Source organism: Lolium perenne, chromosome 2 (assembly GCF_019359855.2).
Source record: "Lolium perenne isolate Kyuss_39 chromosome 2, Kyuss_2.0, whole genome shotgun sequence".
Taxonomy (NCBI): domain Eukaryota; kingdom Viridiplantae; phylum Streptophyta; class Magnoliopsida; order Poales; family Poaceae; genus Lolium; species Lolium perenne.
This window is the reverse complement of record NC_067245.2, coordinates 165,417,847-165,435,637: the sequence shown is the minus strand read 5'-3', so window position 1 is coordinate 165,435,637 and position 17,791 is coordinate 165,417,847. Positions and strand designations below refer to the sequence as shown.

Below are 17,791 nucleotides of genomic sequence, written 5' to 3'. Positions count from 1 at the left end.
CGTCGCGGCTACTGACATCTTGGATCCCTTTTCCACCATCTTGTCATTGTCGATCTGCTGTTGCGGACACTCCTCGCTGCAGAACGGGGTGTCACCTATGGCTTACCGCGTACGTACGTAATCTCATCAGGAACCATCAGGAACCATGTTTAGATGATCAGGCCAGAGTGTCAGCTTCATAACAATAAGGTGTATTGGTCTGGATGTTTACATGTACATGAAGATGTATATGTTTCCTGTGAGCGTGAGCGTGCGCGTGCACCAGACGCAGGAGTGGAGGTAGTGGTGGAAATGTTCACCGGTGTTGTTATTGCGGGATGACGCACGGAGGGGCCTCGATGAAGGCGAGCTCCGGTTGAAAGGGTGGAGCGCACGACTCAAAATCTTGTGGTGATTTCGACGACTGCCTTCCTTTGTTGGTTCAGTGGCTTTCTGCTTGATTGGTTTGAGCAACCGCGAACCGATGTGCGAACACATGCTGACATACGGGGCCCAAATAAGGGTCCATCACCAAATGACGGACGGATCTCCACAGCCGGCAGGCAAATGGTGAAATCTATTTAACGCTCAACATGAATGGTATCTACTTGACATTGTCCTTCAGCACTTACTCCCGATCGGTAGTTTTGGGCCGGCCTATTAGGTTTATTTGAGAGATGTCTTTCCCCGTATTCTTCTTGGTTTGTTTCATCACCACGAACCTGCATCATGTTCCTCTCCTTTTTCTTTTGTATTTTATATTTCCCCTTTTTTAAATTAATGTCATTTTCAATTTTGTGAACATTTTCAATTTGGTGAACAGTTTTAAAGTCGGGAATACTATTTCGAATGCACGAACATTCGCATGAACATCTTTCCAAATTCATGAATATTTTTAAAATTGTTGATTTTTTAAAAAATTGCAAACATCTTTTTTCAAATTTGTGAATACTTTTTTCCAATGGCGAATCCCTCAATATTTTAAATTCGTGAACATTTTTAAAATCTAGTGTTTAAATTTTAAACATGCAAATATTTTTAAGCGTGAAAATTTTCTAAAAGCGTTTTTTAAGCGAGAATGTTTTCAAAATGCTAACATTTTCTGAACTATTACATTTTAAAGCGCTGGCAATTTCTAAACGCCAACATTTTCTAAACTTGAACATTTTTTAAGCACGAACGTTTTCAGAACACGAACATTTTCTCAGCGCGAACATTTTTTAAGTGCGAGCAGTTTTTAAAATGTTAAAATATTTACGTCCGAGCATTCTTTCGAACTCATGAGATATCAAAATCAGTAAATATATTTAAAATTTATATCCATATTTTGGTTTCACCAAAAAAAAATTAATGAAAGGAATCTAACATGTTTTCCCACAAGCAGCTGCAAGCGAGAGGAAAATTTAATACTCCTACTTCCTTTTTCCAACAGCAACAATAGTATAAATAAGGTGGTAGTGCACTAGGCACTGTGGAAGAAACGGGTAAGGCAAACAACACGGAGGGTGCACTTAGCCTCATTAATTGACGCGAGAAGGTGTGCTTAAGGAAACGCAATTAGCAAGAAATAAGGTGGTAGTGCGCTAGGCACTGTGGAAGAAACAGCAAATGGGCAAGGCAAACAACACGGAGGGTGCACTTAGCCTCATCAATTGACGCGAGAAGGTGTGCTTAAGGAAACACAATTAGCAAGAACATCGACACAGCCGGTTTCACACTTACACACATATTTTTGCAGGTGGGGTCCGCGACAGCGACTCTCGGCTCGCTCAGTGCGCTCACAGTACTGGGAGCTTAGAGCTCTTAGTAGATGGATGGAGAGCGGACGTATGGTTTGCTTGGCATCAGAGAGCAGGATGGGAGAGCCATGGAGGGCATGCTATTGAACCAGACAGTTGTTGTTACCGCTACAAATCCTCAAGAGGATGACACTGGAGGTGCGTCCTAGTTTCTGAGTGATTTGGTTTAATTTCTTGGTGAATCTACAAGTCCTCTAGATGATGTGGTTCCATCGAAGTTATGGCTTATGCTTTTCTCCATCGATTAGCTATTATAGTAGTTATGTATAATTTGGATTGAATTTTTGGTTTTGGGACTTTTTTTGGTGTGTCTAACGGTCGGTCAGGAAACCACATATATGGTTTTATTGCTAGTGGTTCCCCTAGGGTGTCCTCTAGTTAGGTAATTTAGTGTGAGGGATGATGGTAAATCCAGGCTGTGCGAACCTTGCTCAAATAATCGCAGAATGCTTATGAGTGGGGTGGTTGTTTCATAGGTTGCCAACCCATGGAATCAGGAGCTTGATCGAGGTCTGTCTACTTTGTTGAGATTCCTCTGATACTTTATATTAGCATTCGTTGTTCTGAGCGCAGATTCTTCTATGTTCTGAGCGCAGATTCTTCTATAGGAGGTTTTTATTATTCTACTATTAGATTGACTGTGGTATTGTGTAGTTTGGGGTTAGCCTTCGTACACTATTGGTTTAGCATTTTTTTCCAAGCAAACCCACACAGGGCACGAATTTTCATTATCATCGATAATGAAAATACATCATCAGGCATTTTTTCCTTCAGTTATATACACACACAAGAGATCAGGCTATCCAAAAGCTAAGTCAACCACTTACAAACCATCACCACCACGCTCACAGATGGAGCAAGTAACATCCCAGCACCAGCAAAGACAACATAAGTTTTTGGAACACAAAAGCACAATCACAACGGAGCAAAGGGCTGAGGCTTTTTTTTCTTTTGTTTTTCCAGCCAAAGATCAAGATTCCATATCATCACCATCCTTCTGTGCGCCAGTATCCATGTCATCACCTGTTTGATTGGTCAGACGGCGAGTATCAGCCGTTGCAGAGCTACTTCCACCAGCATTACATCCAACACCAAGGGCCAGGTTGAGGAGGGCATCCGCGCCTTGTTGGAGCTGCGCCGCATCAGCATCAGAGTGAAGACCTGTCCAATATTTCATGAAAGCAGCAGCAAGACAAATTAGATCAACAGGATTCTTTAAGATTTTCCTCTCAAAACACGAATTGTTACGCGTTTTCCAAATCGCCCAGCAAATGGCAGCGATGCTGGCGTTCTGGACATTGCGACTTGCGCTGGAGAATTGTGGCATCCGCCAGCTGTGCAAAAGATCGACAGGTAGACGCACCCACTACCATCCCCACCAAGCTCCAAATATATTTGGCAGGACAGGAAAAGAAAAGATGCAAAATGGATTCATGTGTGGAACAAAATTGATAAAGAGGATCTCCTATCCAGCCCCTTTTCAGCAAATTATCTTTAGTGGCTATGGCATTATGCCAGATCAGGGAAAGCCACACTTTGATTTTTACAGGAATTTTGCATTTCCACAAATGCTTGAAGGATCTTTCCACACCATTGTTGCACATCTGTTTCTACAAACTCTTAACTGAAAATTGCCCATTTTTTTGTCCATTTCCAACCTGGTTTATCTGCCTCATCTGATAAGGTCCTTTGATTCAGGATATTCACCAGTCCATGCCACGATATATAGATCATTTGGTAGCCATCTCCTGAAAGTCAGTCTCCAACCCATCTAAGCAGCAGCAGCCACAGAGATATTTTGCTCATTACAGATATCATAAATCTCAGGAAATTTTTCTTTAAGAGGAGTGTGACCACACCAAGCATCTCCCAAAAAGCTAGTTCTGCAGCCATTTCCTACATTCATTCTTCTACCACACAAGTAAACATCCCTGACATGAAGCATATCTTACCAAAGAGGGGAATCACTAGCCCTGTGTCTGCCCCATTGGATCCCTGCATCTCCCAGGTACTTTCTTCTCATGAACTCTTGCCAAGGCCCCTCTTCTTTCTCCAGTTTCCACCACCATTTGCACATCAGGCTTATATTTAATTTGTATAGGTCTTTGATCCCCAAACCCCCTTTACTTTTGGGTTTACAAATCCATCTCCACTTGATAAAGTGATATTTCCTTTTATTTGCATCACCATCCCAAAAGAAAGCTCTGATGGGTTTTGACATAGCTTACACAGTTGTTTTGTGCAATAGTCTGATGGAAATTTGGTATACTTTGATCAGTCTCCCTCCAATTGACATAGCTCCACCCATCCAGCCACCCATACTCTTTTTTACTTTTTCTTCAATAAACTGCATTTCAGCCAGGCACAGATAGGGGTACCAAGATAGTTAATAGGCCATTTTCCACTTTGACAATTAAACAAATTCACATAGTCCTACACTTTATCTGGATCTTCCAATACCAACATTGTCTCACTCTTCTCAAAGTTAATCTTCAAGCCTGACATACATTCAAATATATATAGCAGCAATTTCAAATTCCTGGCTCCCTCCATGTCATCCTTTTGTATCATCTCCATACTGAAGAATAGCTACACCCTGATCCACCAAGTTATCAGCCAAGCCTTTCAACAGACCATTTCTTTGTGCAGAAACTATCATTTTGGATAAGCTATTGGCATGCATGTTAAACAGGAAGGGAGCAAAAGGATCCCCCTATCTAACACCTTTGAAACTACCAAAGTATGGTCCCACTGGCATTGATCTTAACACTAAGAGTACCCTTTGTAACAGCTTCCTTAATCCAAACAATCCATTTATTGCTGAAACTTTTTTGTCTACAACAATCAATCAAAAAATTCTAGTTAACTTTGTCATAAGCTTTTTCAAAGTCAATTTTCAAAATCACTCCTTGTTTCTTTTTGCTCTTGGACTCTCTCAGCACTTCTTGCAACAGCATCACACCATCTGTGATAAATCTCCCTTTTATGAATGCATTCTGGCAAGGATGTATCAATTTGTTCATGACAGGCTCCACTAGACAGTCATAGCTTTTGTGAAAATTTTAAATAACACTTGAAGCAGGCAGATAGGTCTGTATTTCTGGATAATTTCATCACCATCACATTTTGGGATAAGGGTAATAATCCCATAGTTGATTCTCTCCAGTTTGATTTGATGGTTATGGAAATCATTGAACATTCTCATGATATCATCTTTCACAATCCCCCAGCAATGTTGAGAAAATTCCACTGGGATGCCATCAGGGCCAGCAGCTTTGTTTCTCTCCATTTGATCAATCACCTGATGTATTTCCTGTAAAAGGAATATCCAAGAGTTCCCTGTCAGCTTCATCCAGTTTTCATTTTCTTCCCAGATATTATCATCCAATCTAACTCCAACATCTGTTACTGGGCCAAACAAATTCTTATAGAAATTTGTGGCATGTTCCAGCAAGGCAGGTGTCCCCTTGATATCATTAGCTCCATCCTTCAGAGAAAACATGTACTCTTTCTTTTTCTTCCATTAGCAACTCTATGAAAGAAACTAGTATTATTGTCTCCCTGTAGCAACCATTGTTCTCTAGATCTTTGTTGCCACAAAGCTTCCTCTTTTTCTAGTAACACCAGTATTTCCATTTGGATATGTGATTTTCTGTGGGCTTGTGTACAAGATATGCAGCCTTTCTCCTCTAACTCTTCCAGCTCATCAAGCTCTTTCTGCAAATCTTGTTTTTTCGTCTTGTCTCTTCCTCTAATATTTGCTCCCCAGCCTTTCAAGTATTTTTTTTACCTTCTTCAGCTTAATTTGCACCAATTCTAGGGAATTCCTGGTATTTACATGCTCTCTCCAAATCCTTTCAACCCTGCTTAAGAAATCTTCCTCCTTCAACCAACTTTTTTCAAATCTAAAGGATATGCTTCTATGTTCCTTGTCTTCCAAGGTATCCAGAATAATTGGATTGTGATCATAAATGTCTCTAGAGATTTTATGTACAGTAACCGGGAATAGATTTTCCCATTCACTATTCATCAGAAATCTGTCAAGTTTTTCCAAGGTAGGATTTGCATGGTTGTTGGACCAGGTGAATTGTCCTCCAGACATATTAAACTCTCTAAGTTCATAGGTATTGATAATAGCATTGAACACACTTGACCATTTGCTTCTCCCCATTTCCTTGTTTTTTTTTCAGAAGGAAATCTAAGAATATTAAAGTCACCACCTATCAACAAAGGCAACCTCTAATCACTGCAGATATTACCAATTCCACTAAGAAGTTCTCCTTGTCTGCTTCTTGTGCAGCACCATAAACTAACACCAGATTCCATCTCTTATGTAACTTCAAATCTTGCAGAGACACCTTGATACAATATCTCCCCATCACAGTATCAATAATATCAAATCTGGACACCTTGAAACCACCCAAAATGCCACCAGCCCTTCCTACAGAAGGAATCCAGTTCCATGATGAAAAAGGAGGGAGAATAGTTCTTTTTGATAGTTTCCTATAAACCAATAAAATCAAGATGTTGCTCACTGATTAAATCTGCCAAGAAGATACTCATACCTTTCTTCCCCACACCTCTGCAGTTCAAGCTTGCTCCTATCATAAATACTTGGGATTTTTTTCCTAATTCTGGATCCAGACACAATGCCACACACAGGGTGATCATTGTTGACTTTCACTTGGGCAGCACCATATCCTGCTTGTGCTCCCAAACCATTATTTTTCTGCCTGTTCCTCTCCAGAGATTTTTGTATCTTACAAGAAGATTTCATTTTCCTTTTAGATTTTCTTGACAGAACTGGAGTATACCCCTCATCATACACATCTTCTTCATCAAAACCAAGAAACAAAGTCTGAACACAGCCAGCAGCATGTTGTTCCTCCACCAGATTATTATCCTTATTCATTTTGTCATTCAAATTATGTCTAGCAATTTCTAGGGCTTTTAAATGATTTATTTTTTCCAAATTAAAAGTATATGGGGCAACTCCCATATCTAAAGCTCTAGCACATATATCATCATCATCTAAAACAGCAAAAGAGTTCAGAGAGTTAAGATTGGTACCTGGAACAGTCCTGTCTGGGTGTGATGTCTCACTCCATCATCAACCCTGCCAATTGTGGTGGGTTGGCCAGCAATTCTTGAACTCATCCTGGTGGATTGCCCGGCTTGCTTTGTTGAAACAATTTTTCTTCCTGCACCTCTTGCATCTTCTTCTTGGATTTCCTCCTGTGTCAGTCCCTCCTGCATATCTTCCTGCATATTCTCCACTTCATGATGCAAACCATCAACAGGGATGACAACATCCATTCTCTCATGCTCAAGTGATGGATCAACCAGTCCCATGATAATTGGTCTAGGCTTTTTGAGTTAACCAGATGTAATTTTCTCTTGGGACTATGCTTGAAGAGGTCTATACTAACTGAAACAGTGATTGGTTGTGGTGGTGGGCTGAGCTTATCTATCGCTTAGCAGTTTGCCGCTTTTGGTGATTTCCGTTCCTCAACTGCTCACCACCTGCAACTTCCGTCCATATGTGATTAGCTTCGTACTGCGATGTTCTCTGGTTGTTCCATTTGAAGCTCTTTCAGCCTCACACATTCTCCACGAGCCTGCTATATCAGTACATTTATGATTTACTTTATTCTTTTGCTTTGGTAAACCATATCATCTGATTGTGGTTATTGATTTCTTGCATATTTTCTCTGCAGGGGATACCAAATTCAATGCATCACAATATAATTTCTTTGGCAGCAATGTGATGGAAGAGGTTGAGCTAGGTGGATTGGAAGACGATGATGGTTTTGGTGATGCTGATTTTGTTGCGCTTGGTGACAAAAAATACCCTTCTATCCATGGAAGGGATATGTTGGATGTAATAATCCATTTCGAAAAATGTTGGAGGTAATAATGTCTCATTTTTGACCATTTTAGGTCCTTTTGAAGAAAGGAACAACAATGATTTGGCGCCATGTCTCTGTTTCTCTGACATGATTTGACAGACGGGCTTGCTTGCTCTAGAGCTATGAAGGGGGCTCTTATGAATTGGTCATTATATTTTTTCACTCTTACGGTAGTAGCCTGGTACAAAATTCACGATAAAGAATGCTGTCGTTTATGTCCTCGATAACACCTTGCAAACTGGAAACAAGGCATTATCTGCCGTGCAACCGTCAAATTATCTGTGCGGACAAATATGGTTGGAACCCTGTACATTACTTGAAAGTGGTAGAAAGCTTATGATTATGCATTATACTGGAGGTAGTCCCATTTCCATGTGCATGAAATTGATAATTATTGTTTTTTACCTACTATTGCAGCCAAAATATGTTTTCAGTTATGCAGAAGCAGAAATGCTTGTGCTGCTTAGTTGACCAAACTTTTCTTTTTCAGGATGACGGTGTTGGGTCATTTACTGATGTTGATGATCTTGCTGGAACATTCTCAAAGGCCTGCTTTTCTTTTTGGAGCTATACCCTGCACATGTATCATTATATAGAAAGAGCAATAGACTTGTACATTTGATTCGTGGTGTGCCCTTTGTATTAGTTAACAATATTATGATGCACTTATGTACTTTGTAAAATATCATACAAATGTAGACGATTTCGATGTAGACTGTACTTATCAGCTCTTTGCATGTTTGTCCTACTGGTTCTCTGTTTTAAGTGTTAAAGTCTACCTGTTTGTTTGATGCATATGGCTTCTCTTTCAGTCGACCAGAGTTGTAAATGAACCAAAGCACCATCGAATAGTTGGTCACGTGGAATCCGTTTCTAGACAGAGTAAGTAGTATTCGGGTTTGCTCGATCGTTTTAAGTATTCTTGACTTGTTGGTATGGTTCTTCAATCCGCATAAGACTGTTGGAACCTTAATTTAGTGTGCACGATACTAAATGGAAAGTTAGTGTTTCAACAAGGAATGTTGTAGGCATTTTATAGAAAACTACACATGTTTGATTTTTTTATTGAGTACTTCATGTGACATTGTTATCATTATGCTGACAGATGATATGCATATACGAAATATATGTTAATCTTCATTGGTAGAATGTAAATTTCAAACTATCAGTTTAGTTTATTACGTGAAAACCAATAGTACTCCTTCCAGCCCAAATTAATTGGCGTAGCCATATACTATGTCCATTACAAGTGTACTCTGCTGCGTCAATTAATTTGGGCCGGAAGGAGTACCCTTATGCATCAATTTATAGGTTCCTCCAGTGCAGATTGGATGCAACAAGAGCCTGAATCTTTGTATTGGCTTAAGCAACCTGTATTGGACGCTGACCAAGGGCAGGATAACAAGAAATGGTCATCCCAATCTCCTCATTTAGCCCATGTTTCTAATTCGAGGCTTCACAGGACATCCTCATCCCCACACCAAGATGCTCAGTATCATCCTACTGAACATATTCTTGGACCAAGCCCATTCTCTTTTCACAGAATGTCATCATATCCCCAACAAGATCCCCAATACAATCATATTGAGCCAGTTCCTGTGCCTAAATCATCATTCGTTCTGTACCCTCCATCTTCAGTATCTCATTCTTCATCTGGTGGAACCAATCACATGAATATACCATCTACTCCCACTGCATTGCATATGCTTGCATCAACACAAAATGAACTACCCCTTTCCAATCTCCAGCACGGAGGTATGCCTCCAGGGCCACTATTTGGCAGAAACCTGGTTCAGATGGGTTCGTCAGCCTTATCAACTAACATTATGCAACAAAACCACCGTCTCAATAGTGGTCCAATTCATGGGAATGGTGCCGGCTTTACACCTGCTTCGATGGAGCGTCCAAATGGGTTAATTCCGCCTCAAATGCCACCACCCCTTCAACAGCATGGAGTCCACCCAATTCAACAATCGTCACCGCAGTTTTCACAACTGCATGCCAAGATGCTTGGTCCCAGACATTCTCCACCACAAAACCTCCAGATGTTTGGTCCTCAGTTTCCTCCATCACAAATGAGGGGTAGGTTTGATGCAAATTTCGAGATGCCTGACTTGAGTGATCTGAGAGAAAGATCAATGTTGCACCACAGTATGAAGGGCCAATGTTATTCTCCCCAAGGTTTTGAACTTAGCAATATGAGGATGGATAATTGATGGCAACGGTTTAGATCCAAGTACATGTCCACTGAAGAAATCGAGAACATTGCTAGGATGCAGCAAGCGGCCACTCACAGCAATGACCCATACATTGATGATTACTACCACCAAGCTTGTTTGGCTAGAAAATCAGCAGGAGGACGACTGAAGCACCACTTCTGTCCAACCTTGATCAGAGATACATCTGCTCGTGCACACAGTAAGGATGAGCCACATGCATATCTTCAGGTTGATGCTCTTGGCAGGCTCCCATTTTCTTCCATCCGCAGGCCTCGCCCACTTCTGGATGTTGAAGAAGCCTCCGCTCCAAGCGGTAGCATTCCTAAAAAATGCATCAAAAACTCTTGATCAGGAACCTATGCTTGATGCTAGGATCACAATTGAAGATGGGCTTTGTCATTTACTTGATGCAGATGACATTACTCGTTTGCTGCAATTTTGCCAGCAACAAGATGGTGGTTTGCAACTGACAAACATAAAACATGCTCTTCTTGAGCAGCTGGCAGAATCGCTGCAGTTGGTTGATCCACTTGGACCTAATAAGAGCGCATCTCTATCACCAAGCAATGACCTCGTGTTTCTACGCATAACCTCTCTACCAAAAGGTTGAAAACTGCTTTCCCATTACCTTCAACTTGTGACTCCAAGCAGCGAGCTTGCAAGGATAACATGCATGGCAGTCTTTCGGCATCTAAGATTTATATTTGGCTATTTTCCCTCGGATAGCAGTGCAGCTGGGGCAACAACGAAACTTGCGAGTGCCATATCTACCTGTGTTCATCAGATGGAGTTGAGTGGCTTGAGTGCCTGTCTTGCAGCTACTGTCTGTTCGTCACTGCAGCCACCTCTTCCCCTTGGATATGCTGCAGGCGATGGGGCCTCCATTGTCATAATGTCTGTCCTGGACAGAGCAACAGAGCTTCTAACTGATCAGCATGTGGCCTCTACGTACAGCATGGAGAATCGAGGCCTGTGGCAGGCATCATTCGACGCTTTCTTCAGGCTGCTTACCGAGTACTGCATGAGTAAGTTTGATAATATGGTTCATACAGCGCAAATGCAACCTTCCGCGGCTGCTGGGATAAGCAGAGTGTTAGAATAGTATTCGTATACGGCTTATATACGTATTGTAAACCAAACATTATACATTATATATATAAAGAATCCTACCCGGTGAGGTACACCGGGGTAGGCACGCAAACAATTTTTCCTTGTTCGATTTCATGGTACCAGAGCCGATCGTCCTAACCTAGGTCGTGCTCACCTCAAGTCTTCCGGCGCCGCCGTTCTACTCGCCGCCGCTCCTCCAGGCCGTGATGGCCTCTTCTGCCGAGTCACCTTCTTCGTTGTCGGCCGCCCCTCCGAGTGCGAGCGTGGTTCCGCCGCCTCCCGCTCCCCCGGCAACTTCTGCCCCGCCTCCTCCTCCCGTGCCCTCAGGTGCCACCATGGTTGGTGCTCCGTCTGCTGCAGAGTCTTCCACCAGCGCGGCCGCGCAGTCGCCTCTGATCCCGCCCGCGATCTACACAGACGCCGCGCTTCATGCTGCCTCCTTCGGTCAAGGATCGGGACACGGTGGATCCGGCCAGGGACATGGTTTCCACTTCCCTGCCTATCCAGGGTATTACCCTGGCTATCCTGGCTACTCAATGTTGGGCAGCTATGTGCCTCCACCCGTGACGCCGGGCAGCTATGCGCCCCTGCCCGTGGCGCCACCCTCTCTAGGGTTTGGCACACCGGAACCGACAATGGCGCTAGCCCTGCCCTACGGCTCTACTCCACCTCCGCCGTCGGGCCCTGCTGCACCATCCATGCTAGTACCTCCGATTCACCATCAGCCGTTCCCAGCACATGGTCTGCCACCGGTGGTCACCATTGCCTCGTCTATCACCATCAGGTTGACGAGCGAAAATTACTTGTTCTTGCGTGCACAAGTTGGTCCTCTTCTTCGCAGTCATATACTCATGGGATATGTTGATGGCTCTCTTCCGTGTCCCAGTCCTCATGTTGTTGTGTCTCACGCCGGTGCCATGCATCATGCACCTAACTCGGCCCATCAACATTGGACTCAGCAGGACCAGGCTATTCTCTCTGGGTTCGTCTCCTCGATGACTGAAGGCGTCCTAGGCATGATCATGTTTGCGGGTACCTCTCGCGAGGCTTGGGAGACCATGAGTGGAGCCTTTGCATCCACCTCCATTGCTCGGTCCTCCGCAATTCGACAAGAGATGGCTAAATTGAAGAAAGGAAACAAGACCGTCAATACTTATTTTCATCAGATGAAGGCCCTCTCAGATTCCCTCACTAGCATTGGCGAGCCCCTGCGCGATGCGGAGTTTGTCTCATACATACTTGCTTGACTTGATGAGGAGTATGATGCCCTGCACCAAGTGGTTACGAATCGTACAACTCCTATACAAATTCGTGACTTGTTCTCGCAACTTCAGGCTACGGAACAACGCAAATTGGCTCAGCGTCGCTCGAGTGGCTCCTCGCATTATCCTGCTGCACACATTGTTGCACCCCCTGCACCTGCAGCTGCCTATGGGGCCGGCCGTGGTGGACCCCGTCCCTCCACACCATCCGCCAAGACCACACCTGCAGCCACGCCCAAGCAGAATGGTGGGCGTACTCATGTTGTCTGTCACCTATGTGGGACTCCGTGCCATGTGGCCTCTCGGTGTTACAAGAGGTTCAGCCGTGACTTCCTTGGCATGGGCAACGATGGGAGTGTTACAGAGAAGCAACTTGCTATGGCGATGTCTTCCTCTCAAGGCTCTCAGGGTGCTTCACAGTCCGTAGACCCGGCGTGGTATGTGGACTCCGGTGCCACTCAAAACATTACTAGTGAGCTGGACAAGCTTACTTCGCGCGAGCCCTACCACGACACTGATCAGGTCCATACAGCTAATGGAACAGGTATGCACATTCATAATGTTGCTCAAGCTATTTTATCCACTCCGTCTTCTAGATCTCTAGCTCTAAATAATGTCCTTCATGTTCCTAAAGCCACTCGAAATTTGTTATCCATGAGTAAGCTTTCCCATGATAATAATGTGTTCATTGAACTTCATCCTCATGATCTTTTTGTAAGGGATCTGGACACGAGAGCACCCATCCTTAGAGGTCGTTGCAGTGGAGGTCTCTATGAGATTAAAGCACCTGTCATCAAGCAAGCCCTTTCCAGTGTCAAGGTGTCGCGTGATATGTGGCATCATCGTCTAGGGCATCCAGCATTACAAGCCGTTCAGCATGTTCTTCATAGTCATGAGTTACCATCTACACACGAGTCCAATAAAATTGAGTCTGTTTGTGATGCTTGTCACCAAGGGAAGAGCCATCAGTTTCCCTTTTCCTTGTCTACTCGTGTAACATAGTTTCCATTAGAGATTATTTATTCTGATGTTTGGGGTCCTGCTCAAACCTCTGTTAGTGGACATCGTTTTTATGTGAGTTTTGTTGATGCTTATAGTCGTTTCACTTGGCTCTATTTACTCAAACATAAATCTGATGTCTATGATGTGTTTCACCAGTTCCAAAAACATGTTGAACGTCTCATGAATCGCAAAATTATTCATGTACAGACTGATTGGTGTGGGGAGTATGAGAAACTTCATCCCTTCTTTCATAACTTGGGTGTCTCACATCGTGTATCTTGTCCTCACACACACCAACAAAATGGCACTGTCGAGCATAAGCACCGCTACATCGTTGAAACAGGTCTTACTTTACTAGCACATGCATCAGTTCCCTTGTGTTATTGGAATGATGCTTTCTCTAGAGCCTGTTTCCTCATTAACAGGCTTCCTAGTCGCACCATTGCGATGAAAACACCTCTCCAGAGACTTCTTAACGAAACACCTGACTATACCTTTTAAGGTGTTTGGGTGTGCTTGTTGGCCACACCTTCGACCCTATAACAATCATAAACTTGATTTCCGTTCGAAGAAGTGTGTGTTTCTGGGCTACAACTCTCTTCATAAGGGACATAAATGTCTTCATGTTCCATCTAATCTATCTAGGGACGTTATTTTTGATGAGAACGTTTTTCCCTTTGCCAACATGCCCAACTCTCATGATATACCACCTGTGTCGGAGTCTTATTTACTTTCAGCTGACCACTTTATGGATGTTGCACATGCCTTGCCTTTGCTCGCTGACCATGGTGCAGGTATCGGACACGGGAGTCGGCTTGAAGTTTTTACTCCAACATTGGATGCTCACGTCGATCATGGACTGCATGGGAACGCCTCGGGCTGCGTGCAGCCATGCACAACTCCTCCCACCGAGCTTGGCCCTGCCTTGGGCTTAGTGCCAGCCGAGCTAGGAGCCACCGAGCTTGGCTCTTTTCCCCCCTCAGGATCCGCGCTAGAGCTTGGATGCTTCCCCACCTTGGGCTCCACACCATCCAACTCCACCTTCACACCGCACAGTGCTTGTGACAGTAAAGCACATGTCCGTTGGGAACCCCAAGAGGAAGGTATGATGAATACAGCAGCGAGTTTTCCCTCAGTAAGAAACCAAGGTTATCGAACCAGTAGGAGATGAAGATCACGTGAAGGTTGTTGGTGAAGGAGTGTAGTGCGGCGCAACACCAGGGATTCCGATGCCAACGTGGAACCTGCACAACACAATCAAACTACTTTGCCCCAACTTAACAGTGAGGTTGTCAATCTCACCGGCTTGCTGAAAACAAAGGATTAAACGTATGGTGTGGAAAATGATGTTTGCTTGCAGAAAACAAAAAAAGAACAATGATTGCAGTAGGTTGTATTTCAGATGTAAAATAATGGACCGGGGTCCATAGTTCACTAGTGGTGTCTCTCCAATAAGATAAATAACATGTTGGGTAAACAAATTACAGTTGGGCAATTGACAAATAGAGAGGGCATAACAATGCACATACATATCATTATGACTACTATGAGATTTACTTGGGGCATTACGACAAAGAACATAGACCGCCATCCAGCATGCATCATCTATGCCTAAAAAGTCCACCTTCGGGTTATCATCCGCACCCCTTCCAGTATTAAGTTGCAAGCAACAGAAAATTGCATTAAGTATTGTGCATAATGTAAACAATACAAATATCCTTAGACAAAGCATTGATGTTTTATCCCTAGTGGCAACAACACATCCACAACCTTAGGGGTTGCTGTCACTCCCCCAGATTCAGTGGAGACATGAACCCACTATCTAGCTAGCATAAATACCCCCTCTTGGAGTTACAAGTATCAACTTGGCCAGAGCCTCTACTAGCAACGGAGAGCATGCAAGATCATAAACAACACATATATGATAGATCAATAATCAACTTGACATAGTATTCCATATTCATCGGATCCCAACAAACACAACATGTAGCATTACAAATAGATGATCTTGATCATGATAGGAAGCTCACAAGATCTAAACATGATGGCACAATAGGAGAAGACAACCATCTAGCTACTGCTATGGACCCGTAGTCCAAGGACGAACTACTCACGCATCAGTCCGGAGGCGGGCATGGTGATGTAGAGCCCTCCGGTGATGATTCCCCTCTCCGGCAGGGTGCCGGAGGAGATCTTCTGAACCCCCGAGTTAGGGTTGACGGCGGCGGCATCTCTGGAACTGTTCTGGTATTTTGGCTCTCGGTACTAGGGTTTTCCGGGACGAAGGAATAAATAGGCGAAGGGGCAGTGTCGAGGGAGCCAGGGGGCTTCCTCCCCACGTCTCGGCGCGGCAGTGGCCCCCCCCCCCGTGCCGCACTATGGGGAGGGCCCCCTGCTGGCCTTCCTCGACTCCTCTTCGGACTTCTGGAACACTCCGTGAAAAATAGGGCCATGGGCTTTTGTTTCGTCCAATTCCGAGAATATTTGTAAAACAACTTTTCTGAAATCAAAAACAGCAGAAAATAGGAACTTGACTGTGGCATCTTGTTAATAGGTTAGTCCCATAAAATGCATAAAAACATTATAAAGTGTGAATAAAACATGTAGGTATTGTCATAAAACTTGCATGGAACATAAGAAATTATAGATATGTTGGAGACGTATCAAGCATCCCCAAGCTTAGTTCTTACTCGCCCTGGAGTAGGTAAATGATAAAAAGAATAATTTCTGAAGTGACATGCTACCAACATAATCTTGATCAATACTATTGTAAAGCATATGAGATGAATGAAGTGACTCAAAGCAATGGTCTATAGTTTGCTAACAAAAATATAATGACTAAACAACTGAATCATATAGCAAAAACTTTTCATGAATAGTACTTTCAAGACAATCATAAAAAGTCTTGCATAAGAGTTAACTCATAAAGCAATAGATTCTTAATAAAAGGTTTTGAAGCAACACAAAGGAAGATTTAAGTTTCAGCAATTGCTTTCAACTTTCAACATGCATATCTCATGGATAATTGTCAACACAAAGTAATATAATAAGTGCAATAAGCAAGCATGTAAGAATCAATGCACACAGTTGACACAAGTGTTTTCTTCTAAGATAGAAAGAAGTAGGTAAACTGACTCAACATAAAGTAAAATAAAGGCCCTTCGCAGAGGGAAGCAGGGATTAAATCATGTGCTAGAGCTTTTCAAGTTTTGAAATCATAAAGAGAGCATAAAAATAAAGTTTTGAGAGGTGTTTGTTGTTGTCAACGAATGGTAGTGGGCACTCTAACCCCCTTGTCAAACAGACTTTCTAAGATCGGCTCCCATGAAGGACGTTATCTCTACCAGCAAGGTAGATCATCCCTCTTCTCTTTTGTTTACAAATGTATTTTAGTTTTATTTATTGATGACACTCCTCCCAACCTTTTGCTTTCACAAGCCATGGCTAACCGAATCTTCGGGTGCCTTCCAACATTTCACATACCATGGAGGAGTGTCTATTGCAAAATTACGTTGCTTACTGATAAATCAGGGCAAAACATGTGAAGAGAATTATTAATGAAAGTTAATTAATTGGGGCTGGGCACCCCGTTGCCAGCTCTTTTTGCCAAATTATTGGATAAGCGGATGTATATGCCACTAGTCCATTGGTGAAAGTCTGCCCAACAAGATTGAAAGATAAAACACCACATACTTCCTCATGAGCTATGAAACATTGACACAAATAAGGAGTAATAAAGTTTTGAATTGTTTAAAGGTATGTCAACACCCGGATTTTTAAGTCCAGATGCCTGTTATGCCATACATCGCAATCCCAGGAATATTGTTGTTGCGAGACATAACAGTTGAATATCATAATTCATCATTCATTACATACCATAGTCATCTTACAAATAGAGATCACATGATCCAATATTACACAAATAGTTGATCCATTGATCAACGGACACCAAGTTCATAGTTTCATAGCGGAAGCGTAAATAGAAGGGACTCTCTAGTCCACAGGCCAACGTCTGACGTCAGAAGATCTCCTAGTTGCCGTAGACATCTTGGTTGCCGTCATCTTGATAGTTATGTTCCTCTTCATAGTCTGGCCATTTGAATAGCCAGGGACACAGCCGTGAGTACTTTAAAGTACTCGCAAACTAATACTAGTGTAAGTGCTAGACAATTCTAGTAAGGTTTGCTAAGCTCTAGTTTATTTGCATAAAGCCAATTTTAGTTCACAAGTATTTGAGAAAAGCTTATTCAAGTGCTAACTAACTCAAGTGGGAACATTAGTGTCATTCCCACCACTCAAGTGGTGATTTCAATTCAATTCACCACAAGTCATTTCATTTCACCCATTTCATTTCAACATCATTTTCAAGAAATTGACATTGGAAACTGTATGGCCTTTCCAACCGTCCGTAACCGTGGATGCGGCTATTTGAATAGATTGACACTCTGCAGAGGTTGCACACTTGTGCCACAACATTTGATTTCATCCGTCGGGATTACCCCGAATCATCG

The 17,791-nt window shown here is 43.0% G+C and overlaps 1 pseudogene; it reads left to right on the top strand.

Annotated features, from left to right (window-relative positions):
- The first annotated feature begins 1,795 nt into the window (after positions 1–1,795).
- The window catches only part of LOC127328897 (protein PAT1 homolog), an 87,151-nt pseudogene continuing 71,155 nt past the window's right edge, over positions 1,796–17,791 (top strand).